This window comes from Palaemon carinicauda, chromosome 14 (assembly GCF_036898095.1).
Source record: "Palaemon carinicauda isolate YSFRI2023 chromosome 14, ASM3689809v2, whole genome shotgun sequence".
Classification (NCBI taxonomy): domain Eukaryota; kingdom Metazoa; phylum Arthropoda; class Malacostraca; order Decapoda; family Palaemonidae; genus Palaemon; species Palaemon carinicauda.
Window position 1 is genome coordinate 137,968,074 of NC_090738.1, and position 23,211 is coordinate 137,991,284.

The 23,211-nt window shown below is 42.7% G+C and overlaps 1 pseudogene; it reads left to right on the forward strand.

The window, feature by feature from the left end:
- LOC137653056 (uncharacterized) overlaps positions 1–20,280 on the forward strand; it is an 87,777-nt pseudogene extending 67,497 nt beyond the window's left edge.
- Positions 20,281–23,211: the final 2,931 nt, after the last annotated feature.

The window sequence follows — 23,211 nt, forward strand, 5'->3', positions numbered from 1 at the left end:
TTTGATAGTCTCGTACTGTTTTCAAAGTTGAACTAACGTTTTGTTTTGTCTCTGCAGTTGTTGACGTTCAGAACGTTCAACTTGCGTTCTATCGTTACGATAGAGAAAGAATTTTCACGGTTTCACGTTGCAGTAAGAGTAACCGTGTCTAGCGTTTTGTTCATTCTTTCTTAACTTAATGGTTTTAATCCTAATAAAGGAACTTTTCATTTTGGGAAATATTTCAGTTTTTTCCTTTAACAATAATATGTTTTAACGATATATATGATTGGGCTCTTCTCTCAGGTTCTAAGTCAAGAGAGAGAGAGAGAGAGAGAGATAGAGACGGAGGGAGAAAGAGGAGGATAAACGTTTCATTCAAGCGAGTAACGTTGTTATCGTTTTGCTCTTCTCCCTAGTCTCTTTAGGGGAAGAAGGTAAACGTTTCTAGAGTGATCTAGTGTTTAGTCCTCTTTCCAGCCACTGAATTATTTATCTTTCATTAGATTTTTCTGTTACATTGTTATTCTGTTTCGCAATTACTAACTTTTGAGAAAGGATAGAATTGCGTGTTTCAGGTACAAACCACTTAAAGTTTCGAGTTCAGTGAAATAAGTGCAAACAGAAAATCAAAGTGATAAGTGATTAGCACAAAGTGTGTCAGTGTTGTGCGTGAGGGTACTTCTGTGCGTGCCAGTCGTTCTCCCAGTCCGGGACCTCTTGCAAGCTCCCAAGCCCAGGGGAGAAGCAATGTCGAAGGGCAAAAGGGTCAGCAGGCCTTGATCGGCGCACAGAAGTATCCTCGGTGGTTGCGGGCGTGTCTTACCGAGACCGTCACTCCCACCCGCAGACGATTGAGCCCTTATTTTGCTCGTCTGCAGAAGAAATTTAGGGGAGAAAACGCTGGTCTCAGGTCTCAAGACCTCTTAAACGTAAAGTCCAGACCTATGCCAGACGTACGAAGTTAGAGTTCAACAACCCGGATGCAGTCATTGGGTTAGCTCTGACTCGCCGCAGTCATCAGTTGAATGCACTCCGCCTAAGAGGAGTAAGGTTCTGCCGCAACAGATCTCTGCTGTTAAGGCTTTACCTCAGCAGACCTTAGTGTCTGCCGACCCCAAGTTGACTCTACTGCAGTCCATGCAGTCACAACTTTCGGTCTTGATGCGTGAGTGTCGGGCTGAGAAGGTTGCGCCTCCGCCTGCGCTCGCTCCGCCTGCGCTCGCTCCGCCTGCGCTCCCTCCGCCTGCGCTCGCTTCGCCTGCGCTCGCTCCGCCTGACCGCAGTACCGCCTGCCAAGCGTACGATGTTGAGCCACGTTATGAGTTTACTGATCCCAGTGGTGTGCAGCTCCCTCCGCCTTCCTTAAGGCAACCTCAGCAATGGGAACAGGAGGCTTATACCTCTCTTCCTCCGCTTCCACTTGCTGTTCCACCAGTGAGGCAACACTCGCTTGAGGTACACAACCTCTCCCATCCATGAGTCAGTCTCCTCAGCTCTCGCTGCAGCGAGCTCAACCCTCCTCAAGGCAAGCACCTCAACACCTTAGCCTTGCGCCTCAGGAGCCTCAACTTGCGAGACTTTTACTGCGTTCTGCGCAGCCACTACCTTTTCGCTCTCAGCTCACACCGCAGGAACCTCAACTCGTTCCTCAGGAACTTGCTACTGCGCATCCGCCAACCACTCAGCAAGCGCAACCCTTGAGTTCAGCCACTCATGCCAGGAGTCAGCCTCCTCCACCCATGCGCCTACCTTCTGCTACTTCTTTTGATCAGCCTTTGCAGACTGAGCCTCAGGTGTTCCCTCAACAGAGTCTTGAAGAGGAAACCACAACTATTGTTGTTCCAGCTCGTTCTGACTCTGCTGTTCAGCATACCTTACCTCCATTTTCAAACATTATGATAATGGAGGTTATTTGTATTACTTATAAAAATATATTTGTATTCCTTGCAATATATTTTTAACATATCGCAAAATATGGCAAAAATATGAATCATGAGTTATGAATGTAAGGTAAATATTATGTTGATATTAAAACCCCATGCAAGCATGCATAAAGCACTCTAGCACTGGTCATGGAATTTCTGAGAAATGTTAAACGCCATGCACACGCTCTGCTTACCTTACAGCATGCTCTACATACAGCATGCTCTGCTTACAGCATGCTCTGCATACTACATGCTCTGCATACAGCATGCTCTGCATTCAGCATGCTCTGCATACAACATGCTCTACATACAGCATGCTCTGCATACAGCATGCTCTGCATACAACATGCTCTGCATACAGCATGCTCTGCATTCAGCATGCTCTGCATACAACATGCTCTGCATACAGCATGCTCTGCATTCAGCATGCTCTGCATACAACATGCTCTACATACAGCATGCTCTGCATACAGCATACTCTGCATACAACATGCTCTGCTTACCTTACCGCATGCTTCTCAGTCACACATCTTTGGTTGTTGCCAACTCACTAGACTGTCAAGCAGTTTCATAACGTTGCCTTCTAGTCTGCTGCTTTTGCACCAGTGAAACCCTCACTGAGAGAACTTAGCTTTTCTAGGATATGGTCCCTGTAGATGAGAAAGTTCTTTTCTCCCTCCTTCTGATATCCCTTGAGGACTCTGTCATTTGGAGGGAGCCTTTAGCTGCGTAGCCCTCCTATGGACTTTTATTTAAGCATAACATGCTTCCAGGGAAGGTAATGGTTCCACTTCAGTCGCTAATCCCGTCTGTTACCACACCTGCTCCCATAGACCTTGAGCTGTGTTGCAAGACATGCAGTCCAAGCTTAGTCCTTGTTAGAGGATTTTTGTTTACGGAGTCAATGTGTCACGGGGAAGACGTTCAACAACCAGCAGAAGTGACTTGTTGTGACGCAGTGCGGCAACCTCAGCAACCCGATAAGGAGTTGTCTGTACGACCCAGACAGTCTAGACAGATTCGGGTTGTCACTGTACTTCCTCGCTTGCCCATGGTTGACAGTTCACAGACTGTGCAGCAGTACCATGATCTTGTGTCCGGCTCCGTCAGACGACTGGCTTTTAAGAGCTCCCACAAGTCGTCGCTGTCTGGAGATTTTCAAATGGACTATGGATCTGACCACGGAACTGGGCCCTCCTGGTCAATTTTGAGGAGTCTCAGCTCGTCCCATCCCAGACCATTGTCTCCTTGGGTATGGATCTTCAGAGTCGAGCTTTTCGGGCTTCTCCGTCGGCCCCAAGGATCTTCCAAGCCTAGAATGCATCCAGAGCATGCTGAGAAGGAACCGATGCTCAGTCAGGTAGTGGATGAGTCTAACAGGGACACTTTCATCGCTGGCCCTGTTCATCGTGTTAGGGAGACTCCACCTCCCCCCCCTTCAGTATCATCTAGCTGCTCACTGGATAAAGGACATGACGCTAGAGACGGTCTCAGTTCCTGTTTCCGAAGAGAGGAGGTCTTCTCTCGCGTGGTGTAAGAACAGCTTTCTTCTCAAGGAAGTCTACCTTTGGCTGTTCAGAACACAGACCCCGCAGTCTCCTCTCGGACGCATCAGACACGGGCTGGGGTGCGACTTTGGACGGACAAGAATGCTCGGGAACATGGAATCAGGAGCAAAGGACACTTCACATCAATTGCAAGGAGTTGTTGGCGGTTATTCTGGCCTTGATAAACTTCAAGTCCCTCCAGCTTAACAAAGTGGTGGAGGTGGACTCTGACAACACCACAGCCCTGGCTTACATCTTCAAGCAGGGAGGGACTCTTTCGTGGAAGTTGTTCTAGATCGCAAGGGACCTACTCATCTGGTCTAAAGATCGAAAGCTAACTGGTAACGAGGTTCATTCAGGGCGGTATGAATGTCATGGCAGATCACCTCAGCCGGAAGGGTCAGGTCATCCCCACAGAGTGGACCCTTCTCAAGAATGTTTGCAGCAGACTTTGGGCCCTGTGGGGTCAGCCAACCATAGATCTGTTCGCTACCCTCGATAACCTAGAGACTCCTGTTGTATTGTTCTCCGATTCCAGACCCAGCAGCAGTTCACGTGGATGCTTTTCTGCTGGATTGGTTCCATCTCGACCTGTATGCATTCCCGCCGTTCAAGATTGTCAACAGGGTACTTCAGAAGTTCTCCTCTCACAAAGGGACACGGCTGACGTTGGTTGGCTCCGCTCTGGCCCGCGAGAGAATGGTTCATAGAGGTACTGCAATGGCTGGTCGACATTCCCAGGACTCTTCCTCTAGGAGTGAACCTTCTAAGTCTACCCCACGTAAAGAAGGTACACCCAATCCTCCACGCTCTTCGTCTGACTGCCTTCAGACTTTCGAAAGACTCTCAAGAGCTAGGGGCTTTTCGAAGGAGGCAGCCAGAGCGATTGCCAAAGCAAGGAGAACATCCACTCTCAGAATCTATCAGTCTCAAGGGGAAGTCTTCCGTAGCTGGTACAAGACCAATGCAGTTTCCTCAACCAGTACCACTGTAACCCAGATTGCTGACTTCCTGTTATATCTAAGGAAAGTAAGATCCCTTTCAGCTCCTACGATCAAGGGTTACAGAAGTATGTTGGCAGCGGTTTTCCGCCACAGAGGCTTGGATCTTTCCACCAACAAAGATCTACAGGACCTCCCTAGGTCTTTTGAGACCTCAAAGGAACGTCGGTTGTCCACTCCAGGCTGGAATCTAGACGTGGTCCTAAGGTTCCTTATGTCATCAAGATTTGAACCTCTCCAATCAGCCTCTTTTTAGGACCTCACATTAAAAACTCTTTTCCTCGTGTGCTTGACAACAGCTAAAAGAGTAAGTGAGATCCACACCTTCAGCAGGATCATTGTTTTCACATCTGAAACGGCTACATGTTCCTTGCAGCTCGGTTTTTGCTAAACGAGCTTCCTTCACGTCCTTGGCCTAAGTCGTTCGAGATCCCAAGCCTGTCCAACTTGGTGGGGAATGAACTGGAGAGAGTACTTTGCCCAGTTAGAGCTCTTAGGTACTATCTAAAAAGGTCTTAAACCTTTACGAGGACAATCAGAAGCCTTATGGTGTGCTATCAAGAAACCTTCTTTCCAAGTTCTAAGAACTCAGTTTCTTACTATTCAGGCTTCTGATTAGAGAAACACATTCTCATCTGAAGGAAGAAGACCTTGCTTTGCTGAAGGTAAGGACACATGAAGTGGGAGCTGTGGCTACTTCAGTGGCCTTCAAACAGAGCCATTCTCTGCAGAGTGTTATGGATGCAACCTATTGGAGAAGCAAGTCAGTGTTCGCATCATTCTATCTCAAAGATGTCCAGTCTCTTTACGAGTACTGCTACACCCTGGGACCATTCGTAGCAACGAATGCAGTAGTAGGCGAGGGCTCAGCCACTACATTCCCATAATCCCATAACCTTTTAACCTTTCTCTTGAATACTTTTTATGGGTTGTACGGTCGGCTAAGAAGCCTTCCACATCCTTGTTGATTTGGCGGGTGGTCAATTCTTTCTTGAGAAGCGCCGAGGTTAAAGGTTGTGATGAGGTCCTTTAGTATGGGTTGCAGCCCTGTATACTTTAGCACCTTTGAGTTGATTCAGCCTTCCAAGAGGAACGCTGCGCTCAGTAAGGAAGACGATCTTATTAAAGGCAGAGTAACGTTCAAGTCGACTTTCTTACCAGGTACTTATTATTTCATTGTTATTGTGGATAACTGATTTTATGAAATACGGGATACTTAGCTATCCTTTAGTCTTGTACACTGGTTTTTCACCCACCCCCCTGGGTGTGAATCAGCTACATGATTATCGGGTAAGTTTAATATTGAAAAATGTTATTTTCATTAGTAAAAATAAATTTTTGAATATACTTACCCGATAATCATGATTTAATTGACCCACCCTTCCTCCCCATAGAGAACCAGTGGACCGAGGAAAAAGTGAGGTGGCGTCAACAACAAGTACTGTAGTACCTGGCCACAGGTGGCGCTTGTGAGTACACCCCCTTCTAGTATAGTGATAGCTGGCGTATCCCTCCGTAGAATTCTGTCGGGCAACGGAGTTGACAGCTACATGATTATCGGGTAAGTATATTCAAAAATTTATTTTACTAATGAAAATAACATTTTACTTTTTCAGACTATGTTGATGGCTGGTACAATTCTTGGCCCAGGCACAATCTTCCTTATGTTGGTGGGTGCTTTTGTCGCTGCTTTCCGTATCGGTAACTGGCTTTCGTTCCAGTACAACATCATTCCTATTTTCCTCTTCATGGTGGTTTGTTTCACACTGAAGTCTGACATTCAGGTAAAGTATGCAATTTAAATCAGCAATCAGTAGTTGATATATATATACTGTAGTACTGTACTTATTATTACATGAAAACCAATGTTATTAATGATGGAAATCTTTTTTAGCATATTAACTTTTGTTTCAGTTACATAATATTACATAATACAAGTTTCAGATAACTTTACTGTAATAAATTAAACTAACATATATAGAATTTGACTCCATGTTAATTTCTGCTGAGTATCAGTATAGTTAATTTAACATGCTATGTTATCAAAGCCTTGTTTTATATGTTTGTTTTTGTCAATGTTTTCATTAATGTATGGTATGTTTTTCTGTCTTTTCCATGGTATGTTTGTGTGTGGGAAAACTGTGGTACATTTCATCATTTGTTTAAATGGAAACAGTTAGTGGTAGCCCAGATCTTGTCTGCTTCTTATGCACTCATTATGATGGCTGTCATCGTTGGTACAACTCTCCAGTTAGGCGAGGACGGCATTGGTTCTCCGTCTGCCATTTTCTTGATAGCATTGAGTGGCAGCTTCTTCATAGCTGCTTGTATGCATCCTCAAGAGTTTAAATGTATTATCCCTGGTCTATTGTATCTGTTGTCCATTCCATCTATGTACCCCTCCTCTTGATCATCTATTCCCTTATCAATCTCAACAATGTCTCTTGGGGTACAAGAGAAATAGCCACAAAGAAGACCAAAAAGGTTTGTACAAATGTTAGTTTGTACGCAAACATGGGCATGAGGTTAGCTGTTACGAACGTATTGGTGGAGGGAACAGGCATTTCGCAAAATGTCAGGAAGCGGTTAGTTTTACTCTTGTTTACTAGGATGCTTATCTTTAACCCCATAGGAGTTGCATCTGAATGTTGTTTAGTTATTTAGACACAGAAAATGCATGCAAAAGCAATGAAGCTTGTAGTGCAAAATCTAAGTGTTTTTTTTTCAGGTTGAATGTACTGCATGATTCTACAGTAACATTTATCTAATGCAGTATACTGTATGTATAAATTATGTGCTAAGTCCTTCTCTTGCATAGTCTCTCCAGTCTGCATTCATCTTGTGTTGTCTATACTTTTCTGCTTAATATTTTGACTACAGTGTAGAATTTACTCATATTCAGTGTACTTAAAATACTTGTTGTACCTTAAAGAATTGATTACACACAACACCAATCATCAGCTCATCGTAGCTCCATTTTTTCTCGTAAAATGAACCAGCTATACTGTACAGTTATTTCTATAACATAAAAACATCTCTCTGGAACCAAAAAATTCTATATATGAGACCCTGCTCATTAGAAAATTGGGTCAAAATTAATGAGAAAAAAACTGAAAGACTTAAGTTTTGAGAATTTTGAGCAATATATTTTTTCATATTCGTCAAACCAACTGAATGGGATCTCACAAGGAAAATACAAAGATTTTGAAAGATTTGACTAAAAATACTAAGTTTTATTGTTGGAGCATGTTGGGAAGATTCCATTACATAGAATTTTGTGTCTAATTACTCGAAAATAGACTAAGGTCTAAAAATTTAGATGGGTTTGACAGAGCTGAGTCGAGTCGAGTACATTACTTGCCAGAAAAGTAATGTAGACAATGTTTTAATTAGGCCTCAATTTTCTATCATGCAAGGTTAAAGAATCCAATTTACTGACCAGGAAATAGTTTGACTTATTACACTGAGCAAAAAGTATATAATAATTTTGATGTTTACTGCTGACAATGTGCATTACCTGGTCCAGTACACTACTGACTCAATAAAGATTCTTTCCCGAATCCCCTTTGCTTCCAGTGACTCTGCTTTCTGCTTTATACTCATTGTCCGAGTTGTCCAAGTTCAAATTTCTAGTGCTTCAGTTATAATCTCTTGTTTAAGAATAAATCCTTTGGTTAAGCTTTAGTAAATTGGTTATCTTTTTAATGAAAAATTAATATCATTTCATACCTAAGATGTATTGATTTTTTGATCTTTTTCTTTTATTCTTCCCCTTGTAAACAAAAATTTCTTGCTCCCCATTTTTCTGTGTTATGGAACTAAAAGTTAAACTGAAATTTTACTATTTTTTTCTGTTAAAGCCACACTGAAATAACAGTACATAATACTAGTTCCAGTACATTTACAGCACAAACACAACCCGCATCTGTTGAAGTCTTATTACTCTGTAACAAAATTAAAAGTAGTTCGTGATGAGCATGTGTTAAAGTATCCGTGCCTTCAGCAGTCAAGAGAGATTTCACTACACTACAGTACAGTATTTTGTATAGTAATGTGAAGTTTAGAATACTGCTCCCCTGATGCTAAATAACCCATTTTAAAACTAAATAGGCTTATTTTAATGCATGTTTAGTTATAGGTTTATAATTATCTCTATGAATCTTCCCTGTTATTCGTATTGTTTCTCTCGAAAGCTCGGTTTCATCAACATTTATTGTACCCATAAAACTGCTAAAAAGTTTCCTGTTTTCCTTCCCTTCAAAAGACTTAAGCCTCTAGTGAAGTAATAGGATATTTTAATGGTTAATGTCAGCCACTGATGTATAAAAGTAATGAAAGTGTCGATAGAACCGAGCATAAAGAGAAAAGTAATATAAACATCAGGTGTGTAAAGGAATAACATAATCTTAAAATTTTGTTCTTATTACACTTACTAACCTTTGGTATAATTACAATTGCATGCAGATTTCCTTTGCCTACATCCTTTCGGCTGGTTATGCCTTGGTGATGATTGTTGTCATAGTGGGCATGATGCTACAGTTTGCAGAGGAGGGCTGGGATACACCAACATCTATATTCTTTTTGGCAACTTCCGGATCTTTTGTAATAACAGGATTAATGCATCCGAAAGAAATCCTTTGCCTCCCGTGCGGACTAGTCTATTACTTGCTTGTTCATCTATGTATCTTCTGCTGGTGGTCTATTCTTGTTTCAATCTCAATAATGTCTCGTGGGGGACGCGAGAAGTTGCAGCGAAAATGAGGAAAAAGACCAGAGAGGTACAATATTCTGTTTTGCTGATCAAGTTGAATATATATAGGGTTACTCTTTTCACTCTTGAAATCTGATTATTTATTATTGGAAAGGCAATTATGATTGGACATTTCAGTAAGGAAAATAATCTTAGTTTATAATGAAATAAAGAATAACCTTCTAACTTTTAATCAGAACATTTTCATTGAACCTGTAATGGTTTTAATTACAAAGAAATATATGGGTGCACAATTGCGTCCATGGGACGTATGTTTATATCTGTTCAAAATTGTAAGCTTAGTAGCATGTAGTGCTAATTTAAGAATATGATGCAATACCTTTTACCCATATCATAAACAGTATACAGAATATTCTTGCTTAAACTGTACCCATGATAAAGAATAATTTATAATAGGATGAGAATTTATTACTGGAAATTGTAGCCTATACTAATGCTTTAATTTTTTAGTTATTTATTTCTCTCATCGTTTTATTCCATTACGATATAATGGTATTATTATTGATCATTATACTGTAGTTCTGATACATAATACGCTTCAGCATCAATTCCTCTTTATAACATTCTTCATAACTAAACATAGGAACTCGAAGCCGAGCGTAAAGCATTAGAAGAGGCCAAGAAAATGAAGAAGAAAGAAGGATTCCTGAGCTTCCTTCATAGGGATGCTTCAGCTGATGAAGACGAGGGCTCCATTGAGTTGTCTTTTGCTGGGCTTTTCAAACTTATGTGTTGTGTACATCCAAAGCCTAGCAATGAGCAACAACAACTAGCCGGTGCCGTTATAGTATGTGGCCTACCTTTCGAGTGTGGCCTACGGAATTTTGTCTCTGATATAGTATGTGGCCTACATACTGTTATTACGAATATTGATCATGTAAGTACACATGGATTTCAGTATTTAACTATGTAGTCAATGTTAATGTTGTGTAAGGGGGGGGGGGGGGGCGCAGCTTTTAGCATAGGTTAGGTGGGTTTTTTAAGTTAGCTTCTCCCGTCGTACTCGTAGGTAAGGACACCGGCTTTTAGCATAGGTTAGGTGGGTTTTTTTAAGTTAGCTTCTCTAAGGTAGGACACATTCAAACCGGCTTAGGTAGGACACATTCAAACCGGCTTAGGTAGGACACATTCAAACCGGGTAGGCCACATACTATAACAGATCCAAAAAGGTAGGTAACATACTATAACGGCACCAACTAGCCAGTATTGCCAACTCCTTGGAAATCCTGAAGAAACGATTTGAAACTATTGAATCGTAAGTACTGTAGAGACGATTATGTTATTATTATTATTATTATTATTATTATTATTATTATTAGGTAAGCTACAACTTTAGTTGGAAAACCTGGATGCTATAAGCCCAAAACCTTTAACTGGGAAAAATAGCTCAGTGAGGAAAGGAAATAAGGGAATGAATAAATTACAAGAGAGGTAATGAACAATTAAAATGAAATATTTTAAGAACAGTAACAACGTTTAATAGATCTTTCATATAAAAACTACAAAAAAACAAGAGGAAGAGAAATAAGATAAAATGTTGTGCCCAAGTTTATCCTACAGCAATAGAACTCTTACCCAACATGATCTCTGAGTCCTCCCCTAAAATAATATCCAGTTTTCATACTTTCAACCTGTCTGAATTATTCCACAAGCCTGTATAGCACAGTATTATGAAATTACTATATACAGTACTGTACCATCTAGATACAGTAGTATCTTTTTTGGGCTCAAGCCATGGCGTCCTGATGGAAGGTTCCTGTTTGGTAGCTTCCTTGGGTATAAGACTACTAAGATATTCCCAGAGAATTTAACCACAGGTTATCACAGAATTCTAACTTCTGGAGCGAGTATCTCAAAGGTTTCCCTTTAAGACATCGTAATACAACAGGGGACACGCATGTCTGAACGTGCCACATAGCTATCTCCACCCCGAACAGAGTTAATGCTTCGGTGTGTAAGGGCTGAGAATAGCTGGGAGCCGTTCCACAGCTAATCTCACTCGTGGCTACTACTGATACTCGAGACGTAAACAAACGGACGCCATTGCTCTAATGACGTCACGCCCGTCTTCATCCTTTGTTTAGTAGCTGCCCTACTTAGACGGATTTTCCCTTGTGTTATCTTTATCGCTTTGCATCTTCGCTATGTCGTTACCTTCAGCCTCGCCTTCTTCTGGAAAGTTGAGTACAAGGTTCCAGTATTGTTTAATTAAGCTCTGGCCGTAAAGTAAATATTATTTTGCGAAATAATTGATGTTTTTGTGGCAGAGCTGTGCCTCTACCGGACCCGCCATTTTATGGCGTCGTTGTTGTTTTGCATGTCTTATTTAGTTAGCCACAACAACGCTTCCGGCATTATATACTAATCGAATACATTAGTTTATTTAGTCTTCATAGCTAGGAACTTTTATATCGTGTTTAGACGCTTTTTATCGGTCATCGATTGACCTCATACCAGTCGGCTACTATAGCCCCCAGGCCAGGAGCCTACATACAAGTGTTCATGCATGATTTATTAGTGATCCTAGACTAAGTTATGAAGATAGTGGCATTATTATTTTACAATACTTTTGACAGTGATGCAAATGTTTTCGCCTTCAGGGGACCATATAGGGGATAGGCTAGTCAGTGATTCTTTCTAGCCTAACCTAATATTAGGACCCCTATATGCTTCCTTCATCCCCTGCCTTGGCATTCCTCTATTTAGCCTTGATCCCTTTTCTGAGTTAAGGGATTAATTGTCTAATAGAGTATATATCGCCTCTCTGTCCTCCCTAAAGGAATGAACCCCCTTTAGGGCTGCGTCTGAGAGTGAGGTTAGGCTAGCCTACCTCTATGGCTAGGATAGTCTATGACTTTCCTGCGATAGCGATATGTCTTCTTCCTTGCCTAGTTCAGGACTTTTTGCCTGTTCTAGGTCGGGTTAGGAAGGTTTCTCTGTTCCATGCTGAAACGGTACTCTTGCACCCGTTTTAGCCGATCAGCGTGATCTTAGGTTAGGGAGTGTCCTCCCTTCCCTTAGTGGCCGCTCTGGTACAGAAACCCTTCCTGGGAAGACTTCTCTCTTCTCCCTCCCACCTATCTCTTGTATAGCCTAGCCTATGCTTAGGTTAGTTTATACTCATCTGTCCCCTGTCCTACAACTCCTCCTTAGGGTGGAAGAGTAGGGCTACCCCGAGCTTCCTTGTGCAGTCCACTCTGGTACATATACCCTCATAGTGTCCTATAAGGTTAGTTACTAGTATAGTTCTGCATATGGGAGTCTCCCCCCCCCCCCCTCTTGGGTGTTCCCTAGCCCTCCCTTGGGCTACCTAGCTCCCGGTCCCTAGTGACCCCTGCTCATGGATGTTAGAGACTGCCTCTATCATGGGTACACCCCCTCAGGGAGGGGGGAGGGATGTCTGGAACCCTGACGGTACTTCCTGCATCCCTTTCCCCCTCCCTCCTGTCTCTCTTTCTATCTGGGTGCCGGTCTCTTGCCGCCTCTACTGTCGGCAATACCTGCCTCCTATTTGGTGACTTCCCTACCCTTGCCGCCAGCCCCCCGTGTACCGAGGGACTGCCGGCTGCCGCCGGCTACCACCGGCCGGCTCTCCTACTCCTATCTAATCGTCCGCTTGCCGGTCGATCACCGGAGTGCCGGCATATACTGCGGCAACCCGATACTGCCTTTACCATCCTTATCCCAGTCACCAACCTGGCATCCTCCGACTGCCGGAGCCGCCGCTTCCTGCCGGCGTGCCGCCGTTGTGCCGGCGGCCGCCATCCTGGTATTTAAACTGACTTTTGAAAATCGTCTGTTCTAATGCCAGAATCTATGCTGGAGCGAGCTCCGCATGCCGGCGGCTTGCCGGATGCCCCGGAGGCGTCAAGAATACTTGCACCCCCTTACTGTAGCTATCATAAGACTAGGATAGCCCTATATCGCAAACAGATAAGCTGCTTCCGCTATTAAGATCAGTACCTAGTACTGCTCTATTAGTGATCATGCTGTCTCTTTGCATTCTTCTATTTCCAGCAGGCTATGTGCATCTTAGCGCGGCTGGTTGCCAGAAGCAGTTACCCTTTAATGAGGCCTTCTGGCTCTTAACTGGGAACCGAATGAATTCGATCCCAATCTTGTCCTTGGTTTTCCATGGAATTCCAAAATACTAGGAATTCTAGGAAACTATATCCAATGATCTCGGTCATTTGGATTATCCAGGACCAAGCTTGTGGTAACCAGCCGGGCTGGATGCATGGAGCATGTTCTCCTTTACTGTTTTCATTCTCTATGCATCACACCTTCTTTAAGTTAAAATTAATGATTAATATTAACTTAGTTTAAGAGCCATTCTTATGACTCCCCCATACTCATTTTCTCTTTCTTCCACAGGAGGAGCAGATGAAGTGTGACTTCGCCTTCTGCGCTGTGAAACGCCCGCAGTTTTACGGGCATAACGGCTTGCAGGACTCACGCCCTTGTGCAGACAAGAAAGGGGACTTGAAGTTTTGGAATCCACTGGATTGTACGGTCTGCCAGGCCCACCTAGTTGAGGCCTTCCATAACCCTCCCTCAGCGGAGGTTAGAGACATTTCTCGTGAAAAGCTGCGCAAGTGGGTGCGTGGCTTTCAGAAAAATGCTACTGGACCGTACCTGGCCACCGAAGAACTGAGGTCCCTGTTGTTCCCTAAGGCCTCCTCTGACTCAGTGGTACCAAAAGATACAATCCCCACTGTCCAAATTACGGTGGAACCTGATGTGGTCATGGCTCAGTCCATGCACGAGTGTCGTTTAGATTCCGAGGATGATGAACAGATCTCAGACGTCTCGGAAGACACGGAGAAGACGCTTATGGCTCAAGGAGCCGAAGAGACGAAGACAAGGTGGAGTACACCGAGTCGGAGCTTGGAGCTGCTCCCTCGTCCATCCCTCCTCCTACTCCTACACCGACGGAAATGTCTGTTCCGTCTACCTCCTCAACTCCGGATCCTTCCTCTTCTACCCAAGAACTGATCCAGCTGATTAGAGCCGTCATGGACGACAGGCTGAAGGAGAACCAGGAGTCCATCAGGTCGATGATTGGATCCAGAGAACCGAAGAAGATTTCGGTCAAGGATCTCCAGCTTGCTCTCATGCCAACCCGTGGAGGTATGCAGAGCATATGGTTATTGCGACCGGCAGAATCTTTGTTAGTGACAAGATCGGCACGGTCCCGTTGGAAGATGTGGAGTTCTTCCCAAGCTTCGAGGCCCTACCCGGACTGTTACGTCCGGCTTCGTTCCGAACCTGCCTCGAAGGAAGAGACCGAACCTAAAGAAGAGATAGTGTTCGATCTCGCAAAGGCCCAGGCTATGCTAGCCTCCGCATTTAAGAGTAGGGGCTTTACCTGCTCTAAGCTTCCGGCTTTGAGCAAGAAGCATCCTACGTACGTTGCACCTGACAATGCGGTTCTTCCTTTCTTGGAAAAAGGCCTTAGCTGCATGCCTTAAAGCGGCGGAAGAAGGGAAACCCTGCCCTGCACTGGAGGAGTGCAGACCCTTCTCCATCGTGACCCCCCCTGACGCTCGACACTGGAAAGATGTTCAGCATACTTTCGTCGTGGGAAGGCTCGATCCTGACGTCGCCGGACGTCAGTTTAATGAAGACCTCCCTAAGCTCAACGATCATCTCCTTCGCCGGGAACAAGACACGAAGGAGAGGCTTGCGGCATCTCTTTCTCATCAAGTCCAACTGGATGTGATGGCCTGTGACACAAGAGTACCAGATCACTACATGGTACTAGCCAAATCCCACTTACTGACAGTAATGAAGGACTTGTACCACTTCATAAAGGCTCGTAGAGCCTGTCGTGAATTCGTGTTTACCGGTGCCACCGTGAAACACGAACCCCGGAGGCTGATTTCCTCCAACATCTGGGGAAAGCACCTGTTTCCTTCTGACCTGGTCAAGGAAATAACTGACAGAGCCGCCACGGAGAATAGGAACCTTCTCCACAAGTGGGGCATGTCCAGAAAAAGGAAACCCTCTCAGGACGAAGGACCTCAGCCTAAGAGAAAACCTCAAAAACCAAAACCCCAGCAACGTCAGCAACGACGTCAGTTTCCGGGACCCGCTACCTCCCAAGTGGTTGCCCAACCACAACAGACCTTTCAATTGGTCCCCCAACCGGTGTTGTCACAGTCACCGGTCTTCACCCCTGCCTTTGAGCAACCATCCACTACCTTTCATGCCAGAGGTAGAGGCTCGTTCAGGGGTGCAAGCAGAGACGCATCTCGTCGTCCCTCCAGAGGTAGAGGAGGAAAGGGAGCTAGCGGCCGAGGCAACAAGTCCTCGGGACACCAGAAGCAATGAAGTGCTTCCGGTGGGAGGAAGACTCCGCCAATTCCAGGATCGTTGGACCTTCGATCCCTGGGCACACAGCATCATCAAGAACGGTCTAGGCTGGAGTTGGACGCAACCACCCCAATCTTCCAGCGGTTTCTTCCAGCAATCGACCCCCCTTCTGGAAGAATATGTTCTAGACCTCTTGGACAAGAAGGTGATAAGGAAGGTAAAGTCCACCAGGTTCCAAGGGAGACTGTTTTGCGTTCCCAAGAAGGACTCAGACAAACTCAGAGTCATTCTGGACTTATCCCCCCTCAACAAGTTCATAGAGAACAACAAGTTCAAGATGCTGACGCTTCAACAAATAAGGACCCTTCTGCCTCAAGGTTCCTACACGGTCTCTATAGACCTGGCGGATGCCTATTGGCACATTCCAATGAACCATCACGCTTCCTCCTACCTAGGATTTCGACTCCAAAGGAAAAGCTACGCCTTCCGGGCCATGCCATTCGGCCTCAATGTGGCCCCGCGGATCTTCACAAAACTGGCGGATGCCATAGTACAACAGCTCCGCCTAAGAAACGTCCAGGTGATGGCCTACCTCGACGACTGGCTAGTATGGGCTCCATCGCCCGAAGAGTGTGCAAAGTCTTGCAACGAAGTTACCCAGTACCTAGAACACCTGGGATTCAAGATCAACGAGAAGAAATCTCGCCTCTCTCCAGCTCAGAAGTTTCAGTGGTTGGGAATCCACTGGAATCTTCAGTCACACCGCCTTTCCATCCCCCAGAAGAAAAGGAAGGAAATAGCAGGGTCTGTCAAGCGACTACTGAAATCCAAACGCATTTCAAGACGACAGCAGGAACGAGTTCTAGGCTCTCTACAATTCGCCTCAGTGACAAACCCAGTGCTTCGTGCACAGCTAAAGGATGCCGCGGGAGTCTGGAGACGCTCGGCATCCATCGCTCGAAGAGACCTCAAGAGACGGCTTCCAAACAGACTTCGACGCCTCCTAAAGCCGTGGTCGGAAGCAAAGGCCCTGAAAAGGTCCATTCCTCTCCAACACCCTCCTCCATCACTCAACATCCACACGGATGCCTCACTGGAAGGCTGGGGAGGTCACTCCCACCTGAAACAGGCTCAAGGGACCTGGTCTCCACTATTCAAGACGTTCCACATAAACATCTTGGAGGCCATGGCGGTCCTTCTAACTCTGAAGAAGTTATCCCCGCCGCCCTCGATCCACATCCGTCTAACCCTAGACAACTCGGTGGTAGTTCGTTGTCTCAATCGCCAAGGCTCAAGATCGCCCCAGATAAATCAGGTGCTTCTCCCAATCTTCCGTCTGGCGGAGAAGAAGAAGTGGCACCTGTCTGCAGTTCACCTACAAGGATTCCGCAATGTGACAGCGGATGCTCTATCTCGGACAAACCCGATAGAGTCGGAATGGTCTCTAGACGCAAGATCGTTCTCCTTCATCTCTCACCAAGTCCCAGAACTTCAGATAGATCTCTTTGCAACGAGCGACAACAATCAACTTCCTCTGTACGTAGCCCCGTACGAGGACCCCAAAGCAGAAGCGGTGGACGCCATGTCACTGGACTGGAACAGATGGTCCAAGATATACCTGTTCCCTCCCACCAACCTTCTGTTGAAAGTCCTCTCCAAACTGAGAACCTTCAAAGGGACAGCGGCCCTAGTGGCTCCCAAGTGGCCTCGGAGCAACTGGTACCCCCCTGGTCCTGGAGCTGCAGCCCAAGCTGATCCCTCTCCCGGGCCCAGTTCTCTCTCAACAAGTACAGAAGTCGACTGTCTTCGCTTCATCATCGAAAATCAAGGACCTTCATCTCATGATTTTCTCTCCCTTGCCGCAAAGAAGAGGTTTGGGATCTCGAAGAAAAGTCTAGACTTCCTAGAGGAATACAAGACCGAATCCACGAGACGGCAATATGAATCATCCTGGAGGAAATGGGTCTCCTTTGTCAAAGCAAAAAATCCTAAAGAAATCACCATTGATTTCTGTATGTCCTTCTTCATTCACCTTCATGGACAAGGATTAGCAGCCAATACGATTTCAACCTGCAAATCGGCCTTGACTAGACCAATTCTATATGCTTTCCAAATTGATCTGTCCAACGACATCTTTAACAAATTACCAAAAGCATGTGCTCGCCTACGCCCAGCACCCCCTCCGAAACCGATCTCCTGGTCACTAGACAAGGTACTCCATTTCGCCTCCAACTTGGACAACGATTCATGCCCCCTCAAGGATCTGACTCAGAAAGTTATATTTTTATTTGCTCTCGCTTCGGGAGCTCGAGTCAGCGAAATAGTGGCATTATCGAGAGAAGAGGGACACATCCTGTTTGCCGATTCAGGAGAAGTGACCCTCTCCCCTGATCCGACGTTTCTCGCTAAAAACGAATTACCCACCAAAAGATGGGGCCCTTGGAGAATATGCCCCCTGAAGGAGGATGTCTCTCTATGTCCAGTAGAGAGTCTCAAGGTCTATCTTCGCAGAACTTCGAACTTTGGTGGAGGCCAACTCTTCAAAGGAGAAACATCGGGCAGCGACCTGTCACTGAAACAATTAAGAGCGAAAATCACCTACTTCATTCGCAGAGCGATCCGAACAGTACACCCGCTGGTCATGATCCTAGAAAAGTGGCATCTTCTCTGAACTTCTTTCAGAGCATGGACTTTGAAAGCCTTAAAAACTTTACGGGCTGGAAGTCCTCGCGTGTTTTCTTTAAACATTATGCGAAACAAGTGCACGAAGTCAAACATTTTGTGGTAGCCGCAGGTAGTGTTATGAAACCTGCACCTAACTCTGCGTAGAACAGTGAGTTACTTGGGACTCTAACTCTTCGGGTGCCTATGTTGACCCTTGAGCGATTCATAGTGATGTCTAAAAAACACTTAGTGCTTTTATAACTGTTCTTATCCCAGGTGAAATGTCATAGTGTCACACAAGTGCCGCATGCCTTGAGCATGATGTGTTGTTTAAAGACTTGCGTTCCTCGAGAACGAGTACCTACTAATCCTGAAATTCCTTTTCAGATTCAAGAGCAAGCCTTTATTTCTATGTACATTATTATTACTGTAAATGAACTTTACTTTTGCTGTAAATTATTTAATTTCTGCATGGTGAAATAAAATTTCTATTTTATTACTTATGCGTCTCTTTCAGCTCCTACCTACTATGAAATACATACTGTCATAGTTTTATTTATTCCTCCTCTCTTATGGTCATGAAGAATTTAAGATGTCTAATCCTAAATTATATTCACCCTGTCTCAGTAAGGTTCCTACACGAATACTTACTTCTGATAACCAAGAGATGAACTCTATACACAGTGCCCAACCACCACTGGCCTAATTCAGAATGTTCCTATACAAATATCAAACATTCTGCTTCATCTCTAAGTTCTTAAAAGTTCTTCTGTCAGGATGAATAGCCCTTCAATACCACTTTGACGTCGGCATAGCCCATGGGAACTTCCTACCAATGGGGGGCAGGATACTTCGTTCCTATGGTTCTTTACCTAAGATTACTTTGCTGTTTTGTCAATGCCTAGGCACTTAACACTGGGGGAAAATCTACCACGATACATTGATTCTCTGGTACTCTTCCATCAGGACGCCATGGCTTGAGCCCAAAAAACGGATTTTGAGCGAAGCGAAAAATCTATTTTTGGGTGAGATAGCCATGGCGTCCTGATGGACCCTCCCTACTACTTCGTCCAGTTTTGTTCCCACCCTACACAATTGTATCATGGTGATGGGCAGCAACTGGCGTCAGGATAAAGACGGGCGTGACGTCATTAGAGCAATGGCGTCCGTTTGTTTACGTCTCGAGTATCAGTAGTAGCCACGAGTGAGATTAGCTGTGGAACGGCTCCCAGCTATTCTCAGCCCTTACACACCGAAGCATTAACTCTGTTCGGGGTGGAGATAGCTATGTGGCACGTTCAGACATGCGTGTCCCCTGTTGTATTACGATGTCTTAAAGGGAAACCTTTGAGATACTCGCTCCAGAAGTTAGAATTCTGTGATAACCTGTGGTTAAATTCTCTGGGAATATCTTAGTAGTCTTATACCCAAGGAAGCTACCAAACAGGAACCTTCCATCAGGACGCCATGGCTATCTCACCCAAAATAGATTTTTCGCTTCGCTCAAAATCCGTTTATGCATATGATTTCTAATCTATTCATTGCTTTATGGACCCAAGATAATTTCTATGATTTAGTGTCTCGTGTAAATTTATGCTATACAGTATAGACATTACAGTATTTACACATGTTCTTGCAGACATATGGGCATACAGCCAAGTTCTCGAAGACGCTCTACAATTCAGCCACGTAATTCTATGCGTCCAGATGGTAATAGCTCGGTCAATGAAAATCTAGATGATGAATTTAGTGACAGTGAAAGTGAACATTCAGGTAAGTTGACAGTTTACAATAGCAATGTAAATGTTGGATGTTTTTATTTCATTTAAGACTTGTATTTGAAATTATTCAGATTTTATTAAAGAAATAATTTTTAACAACCATCTTTTCTCGATGCCTAGAAGTATAACGTTCAGACTCGTTAAAGGAATAAAAGTACTGTATGACGAGTGACTCCTGTATTTTTTCATGGTTCAACATTTTTATTTATATGTAGGTCCGAAAGAGGAAAGAGACGATCTTGTGAATCCATACTGGATGAAGACAAAGCTTTGAAAAGAGGAGAAGTAGATTACATGTCTGGTGTAGAGGTGCAGTTCTTCAAGGACCTCATTGAGAAATATTTGTATCCATTGGACAAGAATGCAACTGAACAGGTATGTTTGTGTCGACTTGTTGTTAGAATAGAAGTTCAACTCTAAAGCAAATACTACGGCCTCTGTTTAATTCTTTATTAGCATAATTTAAACATTAATTTGTTAAAAACAATTTGGAATTCATGATTTATAAAGTATTTTCCTAAGCCTTCAATAATAATGAAAAAATGTGAATTCTAATCATATAATAATAAGCTGATGATTTTCAGAACATTCCCATGAATTATTGCTATGAATTTGTATGTACTGTACATATAGATGATTTAATATAATTTTTTAAGCATTAGGTTTTACCACTACATACTTGGTATGTATGCATTTTTCTTACCTTTACAATTAATGTGGCCCTATTTATTAGAAAAAGTTTTAGTACAATATTTACTTTCATTAATTTTAATGCCACGTACAGATTTCAATACCGTGTAGTATTTCAAGAGGTTTAAAAAATTGGGTATCAAACTTATTTCAAATGTACAATGACATTAATAGTACATTAGTTGATTTTGGCAGTACAATTTTGTATTGTGAAATATTTGATTGTGTATATTTATGGCTCATTCAGATACTGCTTATGAATGTCAACTGGTTTCAGCGTGGCTAAAATACTGTAATTCATGATTACTGTATGATTTCAAATTAATCATTCGTGTCAATTTTTTCAAGTAACATAGTAATTTATAAGATATACTGTACCCGGAACTATCGGATGAATAGATAGTCTGGGCTATGTTAGCGTAAATGGTCAGAGAACATAATTTGAAAGTGTCTTAACTACTAAGTTCAAACTGCTGGTATAAAGAATAGCATTACTTTTCCAAACATTATTAATCTCCCACAGGACTACACGCATACCCCATTTTTATTAAACATTGAGTAGTATTAGGCAGCAGTGGATATACAGAACCATATACTGAATGGTACCTTATGGCTTGCCCTACGGAGCCATACTCTAGAATCCTCTTGTTTGAAGAGGCAGATAAAGGCATTTAGGATGTCAAAATTCTCTGATCCCACAAATGATTACAGTCCCAAATAAGGTGTTGCTATACTTATGGATTTACTGTGATGGAATGACAGGCTGACAGTAGATGTCAGAAAACTAGGTACTTTTATTTATAGATTTTAACATCATAGAAGGGGGCTATAGATGCATATCTTATACATACAGATGTCAGGTGTGGTTATATTAGTGTAGAATAAATATTCATTATTTTATATGGCAAAACCTTGTTTCATAAGCAGAATTAGATTAGAATAAAATGATTCCATCACTAGATTTCATAATGGTTCTAGTCTTTGTTTTTTTCCCTATTGCATGCTCCTAGATTAAATTATTTCATGACACCTACATATTAATACCAATGAAATTTCAACTATGAAGAATTTCACTTGCAAAGTATTTCGTAAAATGTAATAAAAACAAGTAATGTTGTATAATCCAAAAATAATGAAAGGGGAATTAAACCTTTAAAATAATGATTATTAGTGTTTTTTTTTTTTTTTTTTAATTCAGAATACTTTATAACAGGTTTACCCATGCTGTATACATATTAATTATATTGTAGTTTTTAGTTAAACATACCTGTATTGTATTATTTTGCTTATATACTTGAAGTCATATACTGATTTGTTGGATGTAATATTGATGTCAATAAGAATGCTATGAACCAAGTTTAGAATCATTACTATGCATATATTTTCTTCATCGATTTTAGCATTGAAATTTAAGAGGGACAGCTTTCACTTAAAACTCATAATGATGCTTCAACACCTCCGAGAGCCAAATAGCAACGAGAAAGTCTTGAGTATCCAGGATTGGTACCAACCAAGCTTCCTTTTTGAGCTAACTTCAGTTTAATGTCGGGCTGTGATGCATGTATCATATAAGTGTCACTGCATGATCTATAACTGCAGTTATTGGTAATGGGAAATATTTCATTTACATCAATAGGGCCGTTTTCTTTGACGAGTATATGGAAGGGTCTCATGGTGTTTAACAATTCATCTACTAGTTCATTCAAAAGCCTTCTCTTCGGGGGAATAATTGAGTGTTTGAAAGGATTAATATGTAGGATACAGTATACTGTGGCCTTTTCTAATCGGAAGTTGATATCGCTCTTTCCTTTTTATTTGTAAATATTATTTTCATTTTCACCATCAATTGGAGCCATTTTTTTTTTCCATGCAATTATTGATAAATTAGAAAATAGCAGTTTAGAGTAATAGTTGTAGAATGGGTTTTCTGTTTTCTCACATATGACACATTCCCAGTATGTTTAATATTAAAGTTTCATTCATTACTTGAAGATACTCTAAGTAAAGATTGATCGCTAGTACAGTGATTGCATGCAATCATACATGCATGACAGAGAAACTAATACCAAGGGTAATTTCACAAATGATTTAGCATGAAAATCAAGATTAAAATTTAATGGAATGAAAAACTTTAGGTAATTTTAGGTTTTATCTCTTCAGGTCAAACTACGTAGTTTCTTTTCATTATAAATACTGGAGATTTGTGGAGAAATAATCTACCTATTGAGTAATCTTTAATTAAATAGGTACAGTCGAAAATGATAGGCCCATAGAATACTAGAACAGTCACAAATTTGAATATTATTTACATTGAGTATTGGAATTAGTTAAACACTTCTGTAAACTGATACAGTACATATAAAACAATACAGTATGTACATGAATAGAATAGATAAACATTTCACACATGACATATTTTACAATATCTTCAGAATTGCCGTGAATCAAAAGCGGTAAATGAAGTTTAAAGTGTTGTACAGATGCCGCTTACAATACAACTTATACTGACAATAGTATTTCGTTACCATGAGAATT